We start from the raw sequence: 25,124 nt of genomic DNA, 5'->3' as shown, positions 1-25,124 counted from the left end.
GTCCTTACCAACTAACCATCCATCCATCCATCCATCCATCCATGTATGTATGTACATACATAGGATGGGAGGAAACATTCAGAAGTGATGAATATGCTTATGGCATTGATTGTGGTGATAATTGCATGGCTGTATGCTTATCTCCAAACTCAATAAGTTGTATACATTAAATATGTACAGCTTTTTTAAATCATACCTCAGCGAAGTTTTAAAAATTAAGATGTGCAGAATGCCTGGGTGGCTCAGTGGGTTAAAGCCTCCGCCTTCGGCTCAGGTCATGATCCCAGGGTCCTGGGATTGAGCCCTGCATCGGGCTCTCTGCTCAGCAGGGAGCCTGCTTCTCCATCTCTCTCTGCCTGCCTCTCTGCCTACTTGTGATTTCTGTCAAATAAATAAATAAAAATCTTTCAAATAAAAAAATTTAAGATGTGCATTTTTGACAACTTTCAAGAATCCATCTGATAGAAAAATACCTTGTGTGTATATGTGAAGATTATGTATTGATATTCATGGTAGCATAATTATCCAGTGAAATTTTTGAAATTGCCTCATGTTACAGCAATACCATGGTTCTATATTAAAGTGAGATATTTAAAAATGTGTACCAACATGGGGATGTCTAAACTACATTGCTAGTTGAAAAAAGGGATCTAGTTATGCTTTCAAATATGTATGTGTCTAACACAATGCCATCAATATATGGATATTTATAATATACACAAATGCAAAGGAAAAGGCATAGAATAATACATATTGATCTGTTAATCAAGTTGCCTATAACAATGAAAGCTTAGGGGGTTACAGAGGAAATGAAATTTATATCCATATTGTTTATTATTTTCTTTTCTTTCTTTCTTTAACATTTTATTTGTGAGAGAGCACAGGTGATCACAAGTTGGGGGAGTCACAGAGGGACAAGCAAACTTCCAGTTAAGCTTGGAGCCCAATGCAGGGCTTGATCCCAGGACCTTGAGATCATGACTTGAGCTGAAGTCAGATACTTAACTGAGCCACCCAGGTACCCCCCGATATTGTTTATTATTTTAGACACATTCATGTAATCATATATTCTTTATGTTTAAAAAAAATAAAAATAAAATAAAAATAAAATAAAAAATTTCAAGAAACAATAAGGTTTGGTGGCTGAGTGTGGTTAGAAGGAAGAGAGAGAAGCCAAAAATAATTTTAAGAATTTGACCTTAAAAGAATATAGGTGACATTGCCAATGATAGGGAAGTTGGGTAGCTGTGCTGGTTTTGATAGGCAATAATGAATTTTGGTTTCAGACATATTGTGAATTAAGTGATACCACTTGGGCTCTTCTGTGTCAATTTCCTGCTTCTATCTTGTTCTCCTACCTCAGATTTCCTCCAAAACACAAACTGGATCATTGTTACTCCCAAGCTTAGGATCTTTCAATATTTTCCCTTTGTTCCTTAAAATTCAAATTGTTTAATATGGTTTAAAAAAACCTTTATGATCTGACTCTAGCCTACCCCTCTCTCACGCATCTACCATTTAACCACATTCAACACTTCATTCTTCTAAAGAAGCCATGGTTTCTTTACCTCCACATCTTCCTACCTACAAGACTCGGACTGGAACACCTTTTCCTCTCTTCACCTGCTCACTCCTAAGTATCCACATGCATCTGCCTAAAGGACTGACTCCTGGTCTAACTGGGGTATCTGTGATATGCTGAATAATAACCTCAAAGAGGCTCATGTACTAGTCATCAGAACCTTTTCAGAGGTGACTGGGTTAAGGATCTTGAAAAGGGAAGATTATCCTGGATCATCCAGATGGGCCCAATGTAATCACAAGGGTCCTTAGGAGGGGGAGGTAGTAGAGCTAAAAGTCAGGACAAGAGGTGCAATGATAGCAGTAGAGGCTGGAGTGATGGTCTTTGAAGATGAAGGAAGGGTCTATGAGCCAAGAAAAGCAGGCAGCCCCTAGAAGCTGGAAAAGGCCAGGAAATGGATTCTTCCCTGGAGCCTCCAGAAGGAAGTCCTGTCAACACCATGATTTTAGACTTGAGACCCATTTTGACTTCTAATGAATGAGATAAAGACTAAAATATTGAAGAATCAATGACTGAAATAAAAATATCATCTCAGGAGAGAACATTGAATCAGCCTAAGGTGATGCTCTATGTAAAAATGGAAGGGGGAAAAGAAACCAAACTCAGGGCAGATGCTTCAGATGGAGAAAGTGGACAAGGTTCCAGTTCAGTGAGAACCACTGCACTGTTAGTGGGTTTAGAGTGGAATTTACCACTGAAATCACTGTACATGACATAATGGTGGCCTCTTGACCACGGATGCCATCTTCTTAAACTGTGGTAGGTTCTATTTAATCAGACAGTTAACTCTCTGCCAATAATTCTGTTACAGAACGTCATAAAAAATTTCCATCTTTAGAACAGATGTATGCAAAATGAACAGAAAATTGTTTCACTTAATTAAAAAAAAACATTGTCAGTGAGGACATAAGGACAAGGGAAAGATCCATCATACAAAATATAAGAGGGAAAGCAATGATTGGAATTTTCCTTGGAAACCTTCTATGTAAGTGGAGCTTATTATCTCTGCATACAGTAAGGGCACTCATTCCTTCATGTTTCAGCTATCTGTTGCTCAATAACAAACCACCCCAACATTTAGTGACTTAAAACAGAAATTTATCACTATCTTTTGTAGTTTCATCGGTGGACTGGGCTTAACTGGAAGGCACTCATTTTTGGGTTTCTTATGAGACTGCTGTCGGGTGGCAGCTGGGGCTGAAGTCATCTGAAGGGTGGCCTAGGTGGGATGGTAAGGACAACACACTCACATGTCTGGCACTTGATGTCAGCTGCTGGCTGGGAGCACAGCCGGAGATGTTGACCACAACACCTATATGTGATTCCTCCCTCATGGTAGTCTCAGCATAGGCAGAATTTTTACATGGCAGCTGTCTTCCGCCCCCATAGACCAAGAATTCTAAAGATCTAAGCAGAAGCTGCAAGACATCTTAAGGCTTGCCCTTGGAAGACCCAGAACATTACTTCCACCATATTTTGTCAAACAAATTGCTAAAGTCATTCCAGATTAAAGGAGGTGGATTCGATTCCAATGGAATGGGAGTAGGGAAGAATTTGTAGCCTTCTCAAATGTAGCATAGGTCACTTCCTAATATATAAGATGTATAAGACTGTGTTTACTGGGCGGTTTGCAGATCAAGGGTCATGCATTCTTTGAGCTCTTTGATAGGAATGAAAAAAACTGCTTGTGCACCATGACTGCCTATTTACCGTACTGGATCAGTACAAATAGAGGCACTTTTAGCTATGCAAAGAGAAGCAAAAAGGGTTTGCAATGCTCAGCAGTTAAGAGAGAAGCATGCAAGAGTTATTATTATTTTACACACGCAGGCACATGAATCAGTGACATGGTAGCACAGTTGGCAGACATGGAAATTATTTGAGACTTTCTTATAAACAAACAGGAACGAGGGTACTGGCGGGTATCCAGAGAAAACAGATGCCATGGATTCCAGGGACACATGAAGGAGTAACAGAGCAAGAAAAGATAATGTTCTCAATGCAGAGCCTGGCAAGTAAAATGAAAGTCTCCTCGAAGGATTTCTGCAAGACTTGTGGATGCTCCATTATTTGCAGTAGAGATTCATAAAGCTTTCTGAAGGATACCTTAGACAACCAGTAAGAACAACAGACTCTCTACCTTAAAAAAGCATACATATGTTTTAACAAAGAGATTTCAGGGGTTCATAAACTACGGTTATCCAAAAGCTTATATGCCAGACTCAATCACTGCTAATACGAAGCCCTTGGAATCAAATGCAGGCTCAGTGCAACCTCAGAGTCGGGGTTGGAGAAAGTGTCAATCTTCAGAAATGAATGGAATTAAAATTCTGCTCCCCAGAGAGAATAACTTGGACAGGTTACTTTAAGCTTCCGCATTTCAGTTGATTCATCGGTCAAATGAGAATGTTAATGTCCACTTCCTTGGTTTGTTGTGAATATGCAAATGAATTAATGTATCTAAAATATATAAACTGTATATAAATGTATTAAAATGTATATAAAATGTGAAATGTCCTTAAAGCACAATATCTGGCACCTAACAGTTGCTCAAAACATTTGAGACCTGTCCATTCATTCTGCTTAACTTCAATACGTCATCAAGAGAGATCAGTCAAAATGTTACTCTATTCCTTTTGAGTTACAAAATATTCACAGGTCTCTCTCTAGCTTCCCAGACTTTCCACTAAGAATTTGCAAACTTCTTGGAAATTGCTTAGAAAGTCCACAGTTTTTATTAATAAGATTTTTAACAATATTAAGATTCTCATATATGGTAACATGCTGGAAGGCTCATAATATGAAATGAAAAAAATCAGGATATAAAACTACTTAGGCAGTACGGTTTCAGTTTTAAAGGAAATACATACATACCTAAATATTACAGAAGAAAGAATGGAAAGAAATAAGTCAAGACATTATGTCTATCTCTGGGGAGTTACATTATGGCTGTATTTTAATTTCTTCTTTATAATTGTCTTTAGTTCCATGTTTTGACAATGAACACATATTCGACACAACATCACTAAAAAATGCAGCAAATGTCATTGCTGTCAAAAATGTATTCTACCAATATTAACTCAGCTTCATACACCATGATATACAATGCATATATCCATGGATTATTATGCTTGGCTATTGAACAGGAAAATATTTCACTAGTAGAGTCATATAGGTTAATAAATCAATTGAGGTTAGTAAAGCCATTTTTTAAAGTTATGTTTAATTCATTACAGTATGTTCTGTCTGGAAAACAAAACAAAACAACCCAAAGGATGGACAGAATGGGTTACAGACTATTTAAATGGTCATGCAATGAACATGAATAAAGCCATGTGTCAGAGCTGGAACTAGCAGATACGCAGATGAAAAAAGCATGGGCTCTGTCCCAAGGAGCTTGTCTCTTTTCTAATGGAGACAGACATAAACACAAAAAGAAGTTTTATAAATGCCAACTTGGCTTTGAGAACACAAAGCAAAGAACAATTAGGGAGAGGAGAGTGACTGTTTGAGGATGTGAAGACAGTAAATAGGACAAGTCAGAAGAACACATGACTAGTCCAGGGAATAGTGAATAATCCGCGGGCTGGGGGCTGAGTTAATGGTGGAGAGGTGCGAGGAAGGAGGATGCCAGCGAGGGAGGAACACGGTATCCAAATAAAGCATCTGGACTTCATGCAGTGCTTTGCAAACTGTGTCTCTGGGAATGGTTTCTTAGGAAACACAGCAAGGCAAGTTGAGTGGCCAAGGCTGTGGCGCCGACCCCTGCTTCAAACAGAGGAGCTCTGCTTTTATCAGGTCTATAAGCTGGGTTTCCTGGCCCGATTTTATTTGAAGAAAGAGTTCCATGGCCTTAACAAGTCTGAAAACTGCTCCCATGCCATCAAGCTGTCAGATGCTTTTAAGACAAGAAATAGCAGAGTCAGCTTTCTAGCTGAGATCTGGGTTTTGAACGACATCAGCTCTCAGTGATCATATGAAAAAGAGGGCAGAAGCTCCGTGGACAATGTGGAGGCTCCTGCAGGGGGTGCGAGGGAGAAATCAGGAACTAAATTGTGGTAGTGAGAAAGAACCTAAGGGTCATTTTTCAGATATTTGGGAATGATCCCAATAAGATCCAGCCACCAACTAGACGTGAGTGGTGAACAGAAGAGTGTGACTCCAAGGTTTCCACCATGGGGAACTGTAATGGGTCTTAAGTTTTAGTGTATGTAAGAATCACCCACAGGGTTCGTTCAAAAACAGATTCCTGGGGGTCCATCTCCAGAAAGTCTGATTCAATAGGACTGGAGTAACGCCTAGGAATGCTGATGGTAATACCATTGCCAGAGATTGAGAATACAAGACAAAAAAGGTTGAGAGAAAAAAAATGGAAATCCATACATGTTGAGGTCCAAGTGCTTATAAGGCAAACATCAACAAAGATGTGTCCAGAAAGGCATCTGGAATATGGAACTGGAGTTTATCAGAGAAGTCTACACTAGAAGCCTTTAACTGGAAATCACTGGTGCCTATATGGTGGCAAGAGTTATGCAAGGGAGAACATAAGAGGGCATGGATAGGAGCATAAGGAACAATGATTAAAGAAGAGACAAAGGAACAAATGAGCTGATGGAAAACTGAGAAGGGATTATCGATACAGTGGTGGATGCAGTTGAGTCTAATGATTTGGAGTCAAATATATCACTTGGAGTCTGTATAGGCCACCATTAAGTTTTTAATTAACCAACTGAGTAAACTGTTACAAACACCTCCAGCTACTTGAAATACCATACTAAACCCAGAATCTTTGGAAAATGTATTATCTCAATAAATTTAGCACAATCCAGTGTTATATCAAATATTCCTTGCCCTAATATCCTAGTTTCTAGTAATACATAAATTAGTAAGTCTTGCAATTATTTTAGTGTATAATCCAATTCCTTCAAGGTCATGCTTTGTACTCGTCCCCCTGGAACATGCTAAAATCTCACCAGTAATTATGGATCCTGCAGTAACAAAGATTATTCGGGATGGGTGTTGAGAATAGACAACCTCTTGCATTATAGATAGATAGATAGATAGACAGACAACCTAACTTGAAATGAGCCATTGGTTAGGAGATTTGAAGTTACTGATCAAGACCAAAGGAAAGAAGACTTCAAGATGGACATCTGAGAAGAAGTTCTACAATAGAGATTATAGTGCAGGAAACTACTAGAAGCCTGGAGAAGTTTGAAGATTCATGTATGTTCCAGTAGATCCTTTTCACAGGAGTCAAAGTGAGCTAAGCAGAAATGTCTTCCTACAGGTAAAACACACAGTCAGACAGCTCTTGCAAGTTCAAAACCTGAAGTTCAAACTCTGAAGTCTTAAGGAGCTTGAAGACTGATATAAGAAGATGCAATATTCTACCCATAAACTGAGCTAACTAGCCTCCAACCCCAATTAACCAAGCTCTCTTGAGAACGGCAAATTACTCCTAGGGAATCTTGCTTCCCATGTCTTGATGACATGACCTAGCTGAGAAGACACTAGGTCCTTTGTGAAAAGCTATTCCTTCCACTCAGGCAAGTCGCTTGCAACCCCCAGGAAGCTCTATTTTTAAACTAAACCAGCAACTGACTCTCACCTGCCCAGACCTCTCTTCTAGAGGAGGAATTATCCATAAATACAGCCAACTTGCTGCCTCTTATACTTAGTATTTTTTCAGTCTGATGAGTAATGCTGTGTCTGCCAAATGCCCTGAAGAGCTATGGAGAGTAAGATGAACAGCATGTACGCTCCTCCAAGGTCTTACACCATGGTCTACCCTAGGGGTTGACACAATTTTTCTACTAAGGGCCAGCCAGTGAATACGTTAGGCTTTTCGGTCCAAGATGCAAAATCATGACTATTTTGTACATACTTACTGAACAAGAGAGAAAAAAAATGCCCACAAATGTTTTATTGACACAATTTAAAAAATAATAAAAAATGATTGCATTTGTGTCGGCGGGGGAGTTGTGGGTTTTTGTTTATTGATTGGTTAGTTGGTAACACAGATCCACTAATGAGAGGAATGGGATTGTAGGGCAGATAATATTTCACTTATCTAATGTTGGTATTCCTATAATCAAAATCATAGTAGGTCTGACAGTGTCCCAGACCTACTAAATTTGAACCTGAATTTTAATAAGCGCCCGCAATGATTTGCAAGCACCCTAAAGTTTGAGAACCCACCAGTCTAAAGTTTTGTAAGACTATCTGGGCTCCATCTCTATTAGTTTCGGAAAGGTAAGGAAAGCTATGGATCCTAGAAAAGGTTCACGAACCATTCAAAGTCCATTGAAGAACTCCTATAGGGTCTGTAGCCCTGAAGTTAAGACCTCAGAAACTCTGCTGTCAGGCCCACCTCAGGATGAATATGTTCTAAAATTAAATTATGGGGATGGTGTCCAACCTATGAATATAGGAATAAAACATTGAATTGCATACTCAAAATAGGTAGATTTTAAGGTATGTGCATTATGTCTTACTAAAACTCTTTTTAAAGTCAAATTAAAGAATTTGAGTTTGGTGGTGAAGCATTGTATTTTTATTTTAAAGATTTATTTATTGGGGCACCTGGGTGGCTCAGTGGGTTAAAGCCTCTGCCTTTGGCTCACGTCATGATCTCGGGGTCCTGGGATTGAGCCCCGCATCAGGTTTTCTGCTTAGCTGGGAGCATGCTTCCTCTTCTCTCTCTCCTCCTGCCTCTCTGCCTACTTGTACTCTCTCTTTCTGTCAAATAAACAAATAAAATCTTAAAAAAAACCAGATTTATTTAGTTATGGGGGCGGTGGGCAGAGGGAGAGAGAAACTCATGCAGACTCTGATTATGGTGCCCCACATGGGCTCTATCTTACGACCCTGAAATCGTGACCTGAGCCAAAACCAAGAGCTGGATGCTTAACCAACTGTGCCACTGAGGTGCCCCAAGGCATTAGATTTTCAAAACTTTCTGTGGGTTTCCAAAGGACAACTCAAGGAGATAACTGCAAGAACTACAAGTTTTGGAGTCAGGAAGCTCGGAGTTCAAATCCCAGCTTTCCTACCTACCATGTTAAAGAAGCTAAGCTACGTTATCTGAGTCATAAGTAATCATAACTGTTCGATTACCCATGAGGTATTCTATTGTATATTGGGTTCTGTATTTCCTGCTTCATTAGTATATACTTGCCTTAACTCCTTTTCCTTATGGCTCATGGTAAAAATGACAGCAAACATTCACATAGCACTTACATACATATGCCGGTCATTGTCCTGTGGGGCTGGTTTACATATGTTAACTCATTCAGGCCTCACATCAACAGCTGGAATTAGTTATTTTTATTATTACCATATTACAGATAGGCACAACAAGGCAGAGGGAGACTAAGAAACTTGCCCAAAGCCACACAGCTCATAAGTGGTGGAGTTAGGATTCAAACTAAAGAAGTTTTCCTCCAGTGACTGTGTTCATGACCATTATATGGTATTGTAGAATTTTATATATATGTATATATATATATACATATGTATGTATGTACATATGTATGTATGTACATATGTATGTATATATGTATACACATATATGTACACATATATACATACATATGTACATACATACATACATATATAATTGTTAATATATGTTAAAAATTTTTATATTTCACATTTAAAGAAATAATAAATTTTATATTTTGTATTTAAAGACATATATAATAAATTATAAAATAATATATAATTATATATAGAATGCTATATATATAAAATATGTAACTCAGAGATGTATCATACTCACGTATAGTTTTGGCTTGCTCAATCTTGTACCAATCCCAGCACTCTGGCTTTTGAGGGTGCACATATGTATGGACCGAAAGACTGCACAAAGATGGACATGTAGGCACACCAGAAAAATGAACGACGGACTGTTGTAAATACAGATCCCTTTGCCCCTGGGAGAGGGGGGCTCAGGGCAGAGGTGGGTTCAGGGACTTGTGCTGGTCTGCAGACTCTTACTGTCTGTGACAAGATATGTAGAGAACTGAGAGCATTTGCAAACTGTCACAGGAATTGGACACTGACATGACAAAGAAGTATGTAATCCGTGGACTCATCTCTTCCTACCATGCCTTTTTACAAAAGCACTGGTCTGAGGTGGCTTGGAAAATGAAAAACAAAGAAACTGGTTCTTTGCCGCAGATTGTTTCAGAGACACTGTTCTCAATCTGTTTTCGTTTTCTTTCAATGTTCCTCAAGCTAGGTGTTCTCTCTACCAAGAAAAAGAGCCTGGGGTTCTGAAGGTCAACGTTCCTCAAGCTAGGTGTTCTCTCTACCAAGAAAAAGAGCCTGGGGTTCTGAAGGTCAAGTTTTATTACACGACAATGCAGAAAAGATGTAGGATATGACACAGGAGCAGCTTCCCCTGACTGAGAAAGGAAATAAAAGCTCCAGCAGTGGGTCATGGTGTGGAGAGGGCAGAAGAGAATTAGCTTAGAAAGGGCCTGGTGTTACTCGGCTCCCGTGGGAATGGCCCAAAGAGCTCAGCTGGGACAGGGGCACCTAGCATGGCTGAGACAACAGGAAGTCTTACAGGGGCTGGTAGACCTAAGGACCCAGAGAACACAGGTCCCTCTACCCTGGACAAAAGGTCAGAGAGAGGAGGCCAACTGGTGAGACACTGGGAACAAGGACAACACAGCAACAGCTCTGTACCTGCCAGCAGATTGGGTGAGTCTGTGACCCAGGAAGAAAGGTAGAAATTGGAAGAGGAGGAAATAAATACCACAGGGAGACACCTTGAGAAGGACTTAACTTGACCAAGATAACTCACAGCCAGCAAGGACTCTGGTTCAAATCTATACTCTGAAACTTGTTAGCTCTGGGATCTTGGAGACATGACTGAACCAAGACATCACCTTGGTTACATGGAAAACACTCGAATAGTCCTTGGGGCATAGTAAATGCATGGAAAATGTGAGCGGTTACTAAGATTCTTCGTGGCAACCCTGGACCTACAGTTTATGTTTGCTGAGCCAGGGTCAATAGTTTCCCAATATAACCAACCAAATATTACCCATGGATTTTCACCTCATTGTTCAGGAACCTGTGTGGTGCGAATATTTGTTACATCCTGTTCTGCCTAAGTATAAAGCCAAACACATCACTATTACCCACAAACACAGTAAGAGAGTCAAACGGGAATTCACTTGATAGAAAATCAATAGCTATTTGGTTTGTAGCGTAGAACTGATTTAGAAATGACCTGCCTGTGTTTGGAGCTCAAACTTGATAACAGCCAATGAAATTAGATGACAGTTATGAGTTGTCTGAAGTAAGCTGACTTCTTCCTTCTTATACATGGCTAATGCAAACAAAACATTCCTGCCTTTCCTTTTTCCAAGTTACTGACTAGACTTCCTTGTAGTGTTTTTCCCTGGGCTGGTCTCTCAATTAAAGGATAGTGATTCTTTGTCACAAAATGTGTTTTAATATATATCTAGTTCTAGTCAAAATACAAAACTTTAAAATTATATATATTTGTTCGTAAGCACAGACATCTTTGGATATACTATTACTGCTGAAAATTGGGGGGGAAATGTCTATTTTGTATGAGGTCCTTACTGCCTTGTTTGAAAACAAACCCTTGATATATCGATTGATTTAAATGAAATTAATTTCAAAAATTTTAGTCATATATTGATTTTAATGTGATTTTATGCCAGGAGACTAAACATTATCGCTGTCTATATATAGCTCTTGGGAGAATTTATCAATGGATTTGTCTATAGTCTGATAGGTGAAGTAAATAAATATGTTTGCTATGATCTGTCTTGGTCTGTGTTTGCCAAGTGGGCTGTTGCTGAACTTTTTATGACCCAGATAAAAGTATGTTTAGATTCAAAGTCCATTTTTGAATCCTGGAACGTCATTATTTGATGGCTACATCCCAAGTATGATTTCTCTACACACACCTGCCATCTCATCTCAACTATATTTTCTGGTAAGATCCAACACTTCCGTTCTTAGAATACATTCTCAATGTTCAATGATTTTGTTAAAAAAATATATTGTTTGGTTTTGGAAATTTTACTTGCTTTAAAATGAAGTACCCCTTACACTTGCTTGGTTATGCATCTTCTTAATTTCCCTCCAAGCCCTGATGCCCTTTTGGAAATATTTTCTGACCGCACAACATCATAGTGAAAATGCCACTGAAGTCTATTTACATGAACCACAAACCCTGAAATGAATTGGACGTGTTCCTAATGTAGGAAGAGAGTGCTTCCTGGCATTTGATTAGAAAGATGAAATCAAATTAGCCTGGATAAGTCAACTGTTACAAGGACTGGAAACTGCTAAATGAAACTCCAATGTGAGTTACGAATGGTATTATGCCTACTTGGAAATGAATATGGTTATTAAGGGGTTCAGTGGCTGTAAGACTGATTTCAATATTTTAATTCAGTGGAGAAGAAAATGAAGTAAAAACCTCTTCGATTATTTTTGTAGCTGATAACGCTTAAAGTAAAAATAGAAAAACTCTATGGTGAGAGAACACGTAAATGAGTAAGTAGTAGTTAAAATAGGAAATAGAAAGCAAACGGCAACTCGAAACATTGCGCCTGAACTTTTGAAATGTCAGCAAAAGCAAAGATGGAAACTAACACACATTCAGGAAAAAGTCCCCGTGGCTAGAAGCCACAATGAAGTACAATGCAAAGCGGCTGCCAATTTACAGTACAATATGCTATCTAGGAAAAAGAGGGATCACTCTTCAAGACCTCTGATGCTCACATACAGATTCATGGATGAGAGAAATCAGAATCCTCTTACATAGATACTGGAAAACAGTATAAATCTTATTTTAGAGGCACCTGGGTGGCTCAGTTGGTTAAGCTCGGAGCTTTGGCTCAGGTCATGATCCCAGGAGCCTGGGATTGAGCCCAGCCTAGGGCTTCCTGCTCAGCAGGGAGTCTGCTTCTCTCTCTGCCTGCCATTCCCCACCCCCCGCTTGTCCTCCCTCTCCCTGTTTGTCTCTCTCTCAAATGAATAAAATCTTTTTAAAAACTTAAAAATCTTATTTTAGCAATTTTTATATGTTATGAAAAACTCTCAAACATTTAATAGCAGTTGTCAAGGAAAACAAACTGCAACATTTAACAGCTGCCCAAGACTCCAGAGCCTGCTGCCCTTAACCAAATGCCAGGGCACAGAGCTGCTGAGATGATAGGACTCAGTGGTGGAGAATATGGGCTCTGGTTCTGGGCTCCTTGGGTTTGAAACCCAGCTCCGTTATCCATCGGTTGTACATAATCTCAGTGATCCTAAATTTATTCTTAAGCAAATGGACTAATGGTGAGATCTAGCTCCTGGTGTTCTTGGGAAGATTAAATGATTAAAATATTTTGAAGCACTTAGAACCACTCTTGGAATATTCTAGATATTATCTGTCTTTTCTTAACATGGAAAAGAAAAACTCTCATACAAAGCGAACTACTACCGTGTTAGTAAAACTACATACTCTGGTCAATGAACCTGTCGATAGAGAGGAATAGAATTTCTAAGGTCCCTTGCACTCTTCAGTGTTATACACCTATGCTTGTTACAGAAAGAAATTTCTAGAATACAGGGAATAGTTAAGTCTGCTTTCTTAATATTTGGACATTTGGATACTGATATTCTGATTCCACAAAATACTGACACATTTCAGGATTCTGAAGGGCAAACTATTGACCATTCCTTTTTCCTTAACGCCCCTCCAAAATGTCTGAAAGACCGGTATCCCCATCCTTGAACTTCAAATGTTTGCTCAGAATATACGTGACTCCTCAACGTGCATTTGTTCGCTTCTGTCCCTGGTGCGAGGATCATTTTTTATCTGAGTCATGAAAGATTCAGTCAGGTATAGGTATGTACTCTCTGGCTCTGTTTCCAACCTCGATGTGTCACCTAATCCCCATATGGTGATTCCATTCTAATAAATCATTCCCACCTTGTACCCACGTGCTGCCACACTGGCCCTCACCACCACTTTCACACTTAGCAAGCACCTCCAATGTGCCAGGCACTGGTTTTAAGCATTGTACAACTATTAACCCTTCCAATCCTACAACAACCCTTTGGATAGAAATTCTTAGTACCCTCATTCTGCAGAAGAGGAAACTCAGGAACAGAGGTTACTAATTTCCCAGTTTCCCATAGCTGTTAAGTCATAGAGCTGGGATTCAAATTCAGGGAGTCTGTCTGTAGGGTCCAGGCTCTCAACCCCTCCCCTATACTGCCCCAGTATTTAAGATCCAGAACCCTGGTCCGTGTCCCTAACTCAGTCTTCTATTTTCAAATCTTACATTAATACTTAGAGTGCTTCACAGTTTAAAATTATTTCACCTCCATGATCCCATTTGTTCCCTGTGACTGCTGTGTGAGATGAGTAAGAGGACACGGAGGCTCACAGAGAGAGAAAATGTACAGGAGGCACTCGATGTTAAAATCAGAACTTAAATCTGGATCTTTGGCTATAAAAGTCTGTGTTCTTTCCATCACACTCATAATTCTGTCCCCAGGGCTTGGGAAAACAAAATATGCATGAGGTTTCACTTTCTGGTAGAGGTGGGGTCTGACTCAGACCCTGAGTTCTAGATGGTTCTGCGACTGAGGGAGGAGAGAATGAGAAAATAAAGTATAAAAGAAAAAAAAATTACAGAAAAGACACAGGGGAGAGGGTAGATTCTAGACATACTGTCATAAAAAGAATGCTAGGACTTGTTAATAGTTTGGGTATTGAAAGCAAAGGAAAAGTCAGAAGCAAAAAGTGACTCCAAGTTTTTAACTGTGAGAAGCCAGGAGCACATTGATGCCATTAGCAAAAACATGGATGAAAGAGGAGAACATAAAAGACATAAAAGACAGTGGGTTTGGCTACAACTGTGATAAATATTGGGCGACAGCTGGACCTAGAAGTGGGAACACACATAGTAGATGGAAAAACCTGGAAATGGAGATCTTAGAGGCATGATTGAAAATGATATTTTTAACTATGGTATTTAAAACTATGGGTTGCTGAGACATCACAGGCGAGGAAAAATAAGTAATAGATTATGGGCCAAATAATAAGCCTTTGGGGGAGTGAAGAAGTAGGGAAGAGAAGGAGACAAAAGGGAAAGTGGTTAAAAAGTAGTTCAAGAGATAACATAGAGTCACAGATAAGAAGAAAGGGAGAATTCAAGAGGTAGAAAGTGATCGTGAATGTCACAATGAGCAAAGTCGTCAAACAGAGTGAAGATTTGGAAAAGTATCCTTCACAGCACTTACCATAACTGAAATGAATTATTTGGGGAAATTTACATCTTTCCTAAGTAAATTAGAGGCACTTAAAGGCACAGAGTGCCACATACTGTAACTTCACTTGGTAGCAGCGTGTGATATGTAGCTGTCACCAAATACGTAACGAATGGATCAGTGAATGAAAGAATGGCATTAGGTCTCCTAAGAGCAACCCCCAAGTGACCCTTGGAAGTAGGATAGCAATCAAGTGATGAAAGTAGATGTCATATCACAGGGAAACTGAAAGAAAGTGGGGTTTTAAAAGGGAGAAAATGTGTAGTAAGGCAAGAAGGGGCAGATGTTAGCAAGCACCTCTTAGAGATGTGTTTTGCTGAAAGGGGAGAGCAACCGATCGAGAAAACTTATCCTAGAACACTGTGTATTTAACAGATTTTGTACCTCTAAGATGTCTGCCTGACTTCTAGAGGATCTTCCAGAACTTAAGGTAGCCATTCGAGTCACCAGCTCTACAGGTGATGGAACAAGACCACCTCTTTTATGACCTCTGTACTCAGGAGAATTAGGAGTCTATAGGCTGGGCGTGATGGAAGACGTGGCGAAAGCACGGTGAGCAGACGTCAGAGGAAACAATGACACTACCCACGGAGAGACAGAGCTGGGAACAGCACCAAGGTGGAGAGAAGTCACAGAATCCTGTGAAATCATCCCAAAGTGGGAAAGTACGCATCAGGGTGAATGCGTGAGAGTGAGAGCATGTACACAAGCAGAATATGGGATGTACGAAAACACAGTTTTGAAGAATTCTAAAGAGAAACTATCGAAGATGATGAGCTAAATTTTTGCACATGTTGGCTGAACAGTCATAACATACACCATTGGGTAACAGAGCTCAGTGAGGTAAAACAAACGGCTCATTTCACACACAAAGTTGCATTTCCTTAACATACCAAATGAGTGGAAGAAAGTAGTTTCAGCAAATATACTAAATGATCTCCAGGACACAAAGAGGTAGAAACATTATTTTATCCCCTAAACTTATGAGAAGACAGTATCAAACAAGAATAAACAGAACGACAACACAAAGCTAATTCCCAAACTCAGGCTGGCAGAGAATTTCAGAAAATCATAAGCACATGGAATCAATATGATTTGGCAACAAAAAGACATTTTCTTGTAGTCTCCCTTATCTATTTTCCCAGTGTTAGCTGTCTATATGTGCGTGTGTGTGCGCACGTGCGTGCGCACGGCCTCAGGGATGTTTAAGGATTTCACCCAAGTCCAATGTCTTCATGCACTTAAGTTGTGGGGTATAAATTATAACAGTCTTGTGCTTAAGCTGTTGCCTAAACAACATATAAGCAACTTATTACAAAGCAAAAAAACAAAAACAAAAACAAACCCCAAACCCTAAACACTAACTTCCTGTGCTTAAAAGACATCTTAAAGAGGCTAAGATTTAAGGTATATTTTTAAACACATTATCATATACGAGTAATGTTTGCTACTCACAATTCTGAATGCTGGAAATATGTAACTCCTTTTCCTCCAAGAACAGAGTTTGATACATTATGCTGCAAAATGTATTTCTCCTTTAAATGTGGAAGATCACATTGCTAATTAAAACAATCCACATTAAAGAGCAATTTTCAAAAAATGTGATGGCTCTTTCTAGGGTATATTCATATTCAGTCAGTATCTCGTCTCCTTGTGGTGTTAAAAACATCACATTCATGTTGAAATTATTCCAGGGATTTCAGGCTTTGGCAATCTTACTACTGAATTTATAACCACAGTGGATATTTACCCCTTTCAAGAGCAGAACTGTTATTCAACAATCCTAAATAAAACATGTGAGTTTTCCAGCAAATGAAACAAACTCAGAACAAAAGGACTGCTATCTCATACAGAGAGATGTGAGAGGTTTTTGCCAAAAGGACAGTACTTTTGCTGTGAACCTGATTTGTTTATGTCAGGAGGATATAAGTGGAGGCACTCATTTTTTTCAGTAGGATCTAGTGCAGTGTTTCAATCTATAGATTAAAGTAAGCGCTAATAACAAGAAGATACTTCGATTTTCTTCCTCAAGCCATCAAACTCACGTAGCAGCCCAACAGCCAAAATGTCCCTTCTGTATATATCCATCTCTCTTTCCCCTCATGGTAAGATCTCATATCAAATGGTGGAAGGAGTCATTCATTTCCTGATAAGCAAATTCCAAAGCCCTACCACGGAAAAATACAAAAACCTAGAAAGCAGATATCATGCTGAAGACCCCTAAACACGTTATTCTTACCTCAATCTGATGGTTAGAACATTTTGTAAACTCACTTTTCTTTCAGACACACCAACGGTAGAACGCTGGTCTACTTGACCCTCGAGCAGTGCTAGGCGCAGGAACCTGAAAAACCAGCCTCTCATGTTCCCACAATCTATTTACACACCAAACACACCCAGGAGCACAGAGTGGTGTTTACCTGCGGTGGACAGCTAGTCCAAGAAGCAGGCAGTACGTCCACTTTCAAAAGGGAATGTCTATGTTGATCAGCAGGGGAAAGGTGAGAGTTGTTTCTTCCTCTCAAGCACATTTGGGAAGGAAATGAGATACTTTTTAAATTAATGTTTTAAAGGGGATTCATTCTTTCGATATTCTGTTCCTTTTGATATTCTATTCAGAAACGATCTGAGAAAAACATACACTTACACATTAAGTCCCAGGTGCAATTCCAAGTGCTTTACGCCTATTGTTTCCCAGAAGTTCCAAAACTTATTAAGTATGAACTGTTACTACCACCGTGTTACAGATGGGCATACTAGGTATTTTGCCCACAGTTACCCAATTAGTAAATGGTAGAGCCAGAAGTTACATTCAGGCACTCCAGCACCACAGTCCATGAGTCTAACCGTGACACCACAGTATATATGTAAGATTTTTATTTTCATTTTTTGTAGGTATGATTTTTATTTTTTTTAAAGACTTTATTTATTTGACCGACAGAGATCACAAGTAAGCACAGAGAGGAGGAAGGAGGCTCCCCGCTGAGCAGTGAGCAGAGAGCCCATTGTGGGGCTCAATCCCAGGACCCCACGATCATGACCTGAGCTGAAGGCAGAGGCTTTAACCCACTGAGCCACTCAGGCACCCCCAGTAGGTATGATTTTTAAAAGATAACTGTGATAGAATGTGGCTGCTCAGCTGAACACTGGAAAATGAGTGAAATTTTCTTAATGCTTGTACTATACTACATCTTAAGTTGGAGCCAGGAAAAATTCTGGAAGATTATTTCCCCAACATAATTATTCATTTATACGCTCAGACCAGGCTTCTTTTTAGTTACAGTTTACCCCTTCAGGGTCCCAGGAAATTGAGCAGAAGATGGGTCTAATTTTAAGTACCAAGAGAGTCATTACTTCTTATGTTCAAAGAGTCATGCAGGAAAAGCCAATACGTCATTTTAAAAAAGTCTCAAGGATATCTTTTTGGGTTTGTTTTTTGTTTTAGCTTTTTGCTTTTTTTTTTGATCAGATAATTCCTATCAATCTGTCTTCAAGTTCACAGACTCTATTTTCAGCCACCTCCACGCTGATGTTGAGCCCTGGTAGTGTGTTTTTATTTTGGTTATTATAATTTTTAGTTCTAAAGGGTTTTTTGCATTTAAAAAGAATTTTAATAGGCAAGTAAGACAAACAGCAGGCAGATGTGCAGAAGCTGACATAGTTGTATCCAGGGTATAAAAACTGGGAAGCAGTTTGGAGGAAACTGCTATGGAAAAGTGAGTCATTTCAATTCCCAGTTGGGTTCTAAAGCTTTTATTTGGTTTTTTATAGTTTTCATTTACCTGCTGAAATTCCTTGTCTATTCATTCATTAAGTTTATGTTCTTTTATTCTTTGAACATATTCTCCTTTAGTTCTTTGACCACAGAATAATTCCTTTAAAATCACCATCTAAAAAGTCCAACAACTGGGCATCTTGGCTTCTTTTTTTTTCTTGACTATAGGCCATATTTTGCCATTTCTTTGCATGCTGAATAATTTTACTGTACACTGGACAGTGTGGATATGTATGGGGCTTCTGGGTTTTGCTATCTTCCTCTGAAGAGTACTGATTTTTGTTCTAGTAGGTAGTTTGGGAGGTTTGATTTTATGCTTTATTAAGGTAGATATATAGAAAACCTAAGGTCTTCCCCACCCAATTAATTTTACTGTAGAAGACTCCAAATTCTATCTCCTCTCCTTATCTTATAAGGGTAGGGTCTTACAATTTTTAAGGGTGGATCTATTATAGGTTTTAGTTTAGGGTATAGTCTTAACTGCTAAGGTTTCTGGTGTCTCAGCTGGATGCCCAGGATATTAGTGAGGTATTTTCAAGGTCTCTCCACTCTTATGGCTTAGAACTCCAACATCCCCCAGCATGGGTCAACTGGTAATATCTCTGTCCTTTCTCAAATCTGTACCCTCTGGTCAGTCTTAGGTAGTCCACCCCTATGAACATACACCCAGTTCTGAGCCAGAAATTCTTAGAAATCCCCCAAATGGACTTATGAAGACCTTTCTTTATATAGCTCTTTCTTCTATGATGCCTTGTCTTGAAAATTCCAGCTTCTTCAAATTGACTAAACTCGGATTCCTGCCTTCTTAGCCCAGCAGCGTCACTGTCGTTCTGTCTGAAATTGAGCAAAATATGCCAGTGGGATGTTTTCCACAAGCAGAGAACTGGAAGGATGGTTGAGCTACCTTGTGGGTTTCCTTTCTCTATGGGATTACAGCACTGTGCTGCCTATTGGTACAATGCCCCCCAAACAATGAGATCCTATATTTTGTCCAGTTTTATGGTCATTTATGGCAGAAGGGCTAGTATGGTACCAGTTACTCCATCAAAAATTAAAGTCTCCCAAGGGATTCATTTTACCAAATTTAAGTGTTATGAAAAACCTATTTGCTGTTCAGTCTTACAAGTCTTGCACAATTTTAACCCATCTCAAAACATAATCATATGAATCACAGAAAAGGAAGTAGTGGGGGACAACTTCAGTGGAGATGGGATAAGTTAGCTAGCTGCTGTACCCTTTATCTTCACCTAATGTCTTAGTTTGGGTTCCCTTAGGAGCAGACGCTGATGTGAGTGGATATAAGCTTATTCGGGAGGTGCGTTAGTTTCCTTTGGCTTCTGTAACAAATTACCACAATCTTGGTGGCTTAAACCAGCATGCATTTATTATCTTATGGTTCTAGAGGTCAGAAGTTTGAAATCACTTTCACCAGGCTAAGCTCTGGGTGTTGACAGGGTCACACTCTCTCCAAAGTCTCTAGGGGAGAATTTGTTCATCTTTTCCAACACCTAAGGATGCATTCCTTGTCTGTGGTCCCTTCCACCAACTCCAAAGTCAAAAGCCTAGCATCTTGCTTCAGTGGTCACCATGCCTTCTTCTTCTGTACTGAATCCACCTCTAGCTTCCTCTCATAAGGACACCTGTGATTGCATTTAGGGCCCATCCATATAATCCAAGATATTCTCCCCATCTCAAAATTCTTTACTTCATCATATTTATAAAATCTCTTTTGCCATATAAAGTAACTTTCATGAGTTTATGGATTAACACTTGGATATCCAGCCTACCAAATTCTACCCCCTGGCCCCGGGAGATGCATGTCCATTCCACGTTCAGAATATCCCATCAACCCCTAAAGTCTCAACCCATTAGAGTACCAACTTCAAGTCTAAAATCTTATTACCTAAATCAGGTGTGGGTGAGATTCTGGAGCAACCTATCTTGGGGCAAAATTCCTCTCCATTTGTGGGCTTGTGAAACTAAAAAAATTATTTATCTTCAAAATACAGTGGTGGACAGGCATAGAAGAATAGTTACATGAATTCTGTTTTAACTAGGAAGAACTAAGAAAGAAAAGTCACCATCTCCAAGAAATTTCTCAATCCAACCAGCAAGATCCATTAGGTTTGAAGGCCTGAAAATAGTCATCTGTGGTTTAAAGCTGTGCCTTGGCCTATGGCTCAACCCTTTGGGACAGGGCTTCCATCCTAGGACATGTGACTCTAAACTCCAGGTAATATTACAGAACAGTATTCTTGTGTCTGTTCTACTTCTTTTTTTATAATTTATTTTTTTTTTATAAACATATAATGTATTATTAGCCCCAGGGGTACAGGTCTGTGAATTGCCAGGTTTACAGACTTCACATAGAACTCACACTTCACATACAGCTATATGTGTATGTGAACACATACCCTCTATATAACTATAACTATAACACATACCCTCTCCAATGTATATAACCCCACTACCCTCTCCCTACCCCCCTCTCCTTGGCAACCCTCAGTTTGTTTTGTGAGATTAAGAGTCTCTTATGGTTTGTCTCCCTGCCGATCCCATCTTGTTTCATTTATGCTTTTCCTACCCTCCAAATCCCCCACGTTGCATCTCTACTTCCTCATATCAGGGAGATCATATGAAAGTTGCCTTTCTCTGAATGACTTATTTCGCTAAGCATAATACCCTCTAGTTCCATCCACATCATCGCAAATGGCAAGATTTCATTTCTTTTGATGGCTGCATAATATCCCATTGTATATATATACACCACATCTTCTTTATCCATTCATCTGTTAATAGACATCTAGGTTCTTTGTTCTTTCTATTTCTTTTTAAATGGGTATAACGTCTCTTGAGTCTCTCCTGAGGTAACAAAAACCTTTTAACACGTCCATTTCATATCTGTATGGACATCATGATTTTATCTTGTTCTGAAAATTATCTTCTAATCATCTTAGAGGTCAAAGAGAAATTCCCAATACATTCACCTACCAGAGCTAGTTAAAGTTCACTGCCAGAGAAGGGTGTCTCATGCAGAGTTTAAGCCTAGGCATGTCTTTTCTTGGTGGTTCAGGTGAATCCAAAGCACCAATGCAATGAATGCTGACCTCTGTTTCTTTAGCTTTCATTTTCTGATCCACTCTCTCAGTTATTTTATTTTGGATACATTATAACCCAGAAAGTATTGCTTTTCTAAGGTAAAATGGCTTTTTGTTCCAGAATTGGAATGAGGATGAGGATGCTGAAAGACAAAAGAGAGCACGGACAGAAAGCTGCAGAGAAGTCACAAAAAGAGAATTTCCAAAGGAACACAAATTTGTGCAAAATATTTCCAAACTGGACTCAATTTTCACAAGTTTATAAGATTTTCAAAATGAAGGTGTAGCTAATTTAATACCAAACAGTATATTGAATATTAACTCAATCTGAGAATTTGATTTGCTTTCAGTAAGACAGACCAAGTTGTGTTAAGAGTATGGATCTGCTCTTACTAAGAGATTGCAAAAGGTCACTCCTTAGCTGTATGGAGTTTCCTATGACGGCTCCAACAAATTACTAAAACCGTGATGGCCTTAAAAACACATACGTTCATTGGGGAGGGTATGTGATATGGTGAGTGCTGTGAAGTGTGTAAGCCTAACAATTCATAAATTGTGCCCCTGGGGCAAATAATACATTATATGTTAATAAAAATTTTTAAAAAACAATAAACGAAAACCACACATACATGTATTTGCTTACAGTTCAGGAAGTCAGAAGTTCAAAATTGGTTTCTCTGAACTACCTTCTTTGTAATCTGCCACCCAAACCAGAGATTTTATACTTCAAAAGAAAAACTTTCTACCATTTGCTCTGACTTCATCATGACCCTAATTATTCTCTTTAAAATAAAAAAAATAAAAGAAGTTACATAACTTCTGAATGGTTATTACTTTGCCACTTAAGAAACAGGTAGCCAAACTACAACCATTTACGTTCTGAAGCTTCCAAAATCTGATCTTAAGTGCTCAAATATTCTGGCAATTTTATTTTTTCCTTCCCCACAATGAATCCTAAATGAAAAATGAAATAAATTCATACTTCAAAGGACATTTTGCACTTAAAACTCCCTTTGAGATTTCCCAGAAGGCCCTGAAAGTCAGAAAATTTTGTCACCTTGTAAAAAGAGAGGTGATAGAATTATGGGGTTTATTTGATATACTACTGTTTATGAATTGCATGGGAAAATTCTCAAAAGAGGTTATCAACTTCCTCTAGGTTAAATCTGAATAGGGATAACATTATCAACATAAATATTTTAGAAACCATAGCATATATAGGAAATTCCTAGAGATTTGTCGGTATTCTCGCTGTCCATTGTTTCTACTTACTGACGTCCTGGTGGTACTTCCCCTGATGATATTAAGGCATCAATACTATGGTGTTATCAGTGTAATTTCAGTTACTTTAAAATATTTGATTGCAATCTTACTATTTTAATTTGCAACTAGCATCTTCTAGGCAAGTGCTTTCAAATGGAGGATGTATATAAAACTTATCCCTAGAGATTTTATTAAAATACAGATGTTCAGAGCCCACTCCAGACTTTTTCCAAAATAGTCTTAATTAGGTTGGTAGGCCTTTTGTCCAAAACTCATCTCTTTTGAGATGACTTTATTATCTTCTTTTGCATACCATGGGGGGGGAGTAATTTCACCTTCATTTGCATTATTCTTATGCCTCCCACAAAAGTTTTCACTTGTGAAAATTATCAGTAATAAGTTAACCACAGCCAACTATCTGTCTCCTCTGGATTGTTTTTTGTTTAACTCTGGTGGTTCCGCCAAGGCCATACAATCAGCTACGCGCCAGAGACCTTGTTTTCGACAAAGAAGGACTGTCTGAGAATCCCCAGGAAGAGATCAGATATTCCCAAGAATAGGCCCTTGAGTACAGGCTTCTGATGTCATCACATAATGAACTTTAAGATGAGGTCAGGGGCACCTGTGCAGTTAAGTGGGTTAAAGCCTCTGCCTTAGGCTCAGGTCAGGATCCCAGAGTCCTGTGATCGAGCCCCGCATCGGGCTCTCTGCTCCACGCGGAGAAAACTACCCTCCTCTCTCTCTGCCTGCCTCTGCCTACTTGTGATCTCTGTCTGTCAAATAAATAAAATCTTTAAAAAAAAAAAAAAGACAAGGTCAGTGGACTGACTCAGAATTCTGAGAACAAGTTAACTGAGAAGCAGAAGTGTTCTTGATGTTGCTCAACATTAGAAGGAACAAGACCTGTGTTTGCAAAGTACAAAGATAAAACACTAATGATGTTGATTTGATGTTGATATGAAGGCTAACTGGATTTAAATCAAAACAAAGAATGAAATCAGTCTTTTTATCCTAACCTATCAGATTTCCCAAATAAAATACAACTAAGTTGATAATGCTTCCCTAGATCCCAGAGACAATAAGAGTTTAGCTTCTTTTTCCCAGAGGAGAACATGAAACACTTCCTATCTCAAGGCCTGTTTCTCAGGATATCAGAAAGAACCTCAACAGGTAGGAGAGACACATTCTCCTTCTCACTGTGATGTTGGGAGAGCTGATTACCATGCTGGGGCCAAACCGGCCTCTGAAATAAAATGGAGGCCCTAAAAAAAGCCCTGTCCCCTGTGCCCCACTTATTGTTAATACAGAATTTTTCTTTGGAAAAGTTCACAGACTGATAATTGGACTTATCCCTCAAGGAGACCTTCAAAGAAATTTGGTTCAACCTCTGCACTTTATGGCTATGGAGGATGATGTGTCCCCAAGGAAACTACCGGAACCTAGTAAACCTCCACCTCCACTTGCTGGAGAGAGGCCTGCTCGCCAACTCACATGAAGAGGAGAGAGAGAGCTGAACTTGCCAAAGGCTAGGAGGGCTTCATGGCTCTCCATAACAAATGACCAAGGAGCGAGAGAAGTTCACACAGGTGGCCAAGGCCTACCAAGACCACTGAGGACCAAACAGAAGGAGAGGATGCTGACAAGAAAGAAAGCTCATAGAGAGGCCACAGCTGCCTGTGGTAGCTCCTTGAGCCCCCTCAGAAGACTCTTACTAAAATAGAGAGTAATGAAGTCTAGAAAATAATATCATGGGGTAGACCTTGACGGTGTTTCTGTAAATACTGGGTTGAAGGGGCAGTATGTGTCAAGAAAGGTTTCTTGGATTTATAAAAACACATATTCTAACATGCTGTAAGTACAACCTTCATACTATTTTTCTCGGAATACTTCTGTGAATGTGCTAAAAGCCAAACCGGTCTTTCTGCTTACACAAGCGGAGGAAGGAGGCAGACGGAGGGCGGGTCACCAGGCAGAGGAGAGCAGAGAGGAAACGGGACTGAGGCCTGTCTGGTTCCCGGGTGTGTGCCTCTGGCTTCTTCCTCTCTGTGGCACTCTCCTGTCTCTCCACAGGTGGCAGCAGGCT

General features: G+C 39.3%; 1 protein-coding gene across 6 annotated transcripts in view; it reads right to left on the bottom strand.

The window, feature by feature from the left end:
- SYTL5 (synaptotagmin like 5) overlaps positions 1-17,238 on the bottom strand; it is a 129,929-nt gene extending 112,691 nt beyond the window's left edge. For 5 of the 6 annotated variants that reach the window (XM_032330561.1, XM_032330565.1, XM_032330563.1 and 2 more), the window contains exon 1: positions 17,145-17,238. The gene's annotated coding sequence lies outside the window, so the exon portion shown is untranslated. Of the gene's footprint in view, positions 1-196; positions 234-17,144 lie in introns of those variants that run through there. The other variant, XM_032330562.1, reaches the window with a different exon arrangement.
- Positions 17,239-25,124: the final 7,886 nt, after the last annotated feature.

This window comes from Mustela erminea, chromosome X (assembly GCF_009829155.1).
Source record: "Mustela erminea isolate mMusErm1 chromosome X, mMusErm1.Pri, whole genome shotgun sequence".
NCBI classification, from domain to species: Eukaryota; Metazoa; Chordata; class Mammalia; order Carnivora; family Mustelidae; genus Mustela; species Mustela erminea.
This window is presented reverse-complemented; position numbering and strand designations above follow the sequence as displayed.